Source organism: Poecilia formosa, unplaced genomic scaffold (assembly GCF_000485575.1).
Source record: "Poecilia formosa unplaced genomic scaffold, Poecilia_formosa-5.1.2 Scaffold519, whole genome shotgun sequence".
Taxonomy (NCBI): domain Eukaryota; kingdom Metazoa; phylum Chordata; class Actinopteri; order Cyprinodontiformes; family Poeciliidae; genus Poecilia; species Poecilia formosa.
The window spans coordinates 9043-10326 of record NW_006800458.1 but is presented as its reverse complement, the minus strand read 5'-3'; positions in this window follow the sequence as shown (position 1 = coordinate 10326).

Below are 1284 nucleotides of genomic sequence, written 5' to 3'. Positions count from 1 at the left end.
CTTCATTCTTTCATCCCTTCATCTATTCATTCCTTCATTCTTTCATCCCTTCATCTATTCATTCTCGCTCAGCTCGGCTGTCTGATATGCAAAGAGTCTAACAGAAATGGATCAATTTGTAGATTTTGTCATTTTATGAAGTTGTCAGAAGCTCCATTTCAGCCACTGACTGATTTAAATCTTTCTGTGTTTTTCATTTCTCTGTTAAGCTTTGTGTCAAATTGTTGCAGCTCTTTGTACCGTCTGAAGTCGGACCAAAGATGATTATTTGATAGAGCTTGAAAAAAGTCCACAAAGAAATAAAGGCAGCAGAAAATGCAGCTTTCTTGACTTTCCCTTTCTTAGATTTCCTACAATAAGAAGAAAAGATCCTTTATGGATTTCATCTAAAGTTACACAGAAAGATCAAGCTGCAGTTTCTGACAGAACGCAGCACGAAAAACTTCAGTTCCAGCAACTTAACAGAGATTAGAAAGGAACCATGAATGAGAGAAGCGCATGAATAATGACGGCATGAATTCTTTAAATGTAGATAAACTGTGTTAGAGAGGTAAGAAGGAAAGTTGTTTCTGGCTGGATGACGTTCAGCTGGACGTCTCTGTGTTGGACTTTGTGGCCTCATGGTTCTGATTCTGCAGTTTCCAGGATCTCCATTTTAAAGTTAGTGAGTCCTAATGCTGTTGTTCCATTTTCAGGTCAGAACCTTCAGCATCTCTGAACGTTGATCTCTTTCTTCCACTAATAATTGAAATCATTTGAAAATTAACTTTTGTTCATTCTCAGGTTATTTTGCCTGATATGAATATTTGTTTAATGATCTGGAACAGAAGAAGAGTGTTAGGAGGTAAATCCTTCCCATTGCTCCTCTCCTGGATTTTTTGTTAAAACTCCAGGAGAGGAGCAGAGGTCAGAGGTCATCATAAAATGTGTAGCTGCTAAATAAAACTGCATGTAAAGCTATTAAACATGTTGTTTTCAGCTGCTTTATGATATTTCTGTTTTTGTGGCTGCCTTCACGATGCTCAGCCTTTTTGGGTGTCTTCACCTGCAGCCTGAGGGGAAAGGATGAAGTGAAAAGCAGAGAAGAGGAAAGGGAAGTGAAACAGAGATCAGGAATGGCACCCAGCAGCCCTGAGGGGTTCTCATGTTAGTCAGAGGATGTTTTTCTGAAAGCCCCGTATCTTCTTAACGCACCATTTCCAAGAAAAGCTAATCCGGCACACAGGAAGTGAAGCATTTCAGCTTTCCAACGGTTGGGTAGCAAAAATAAGAATATCCATCCTG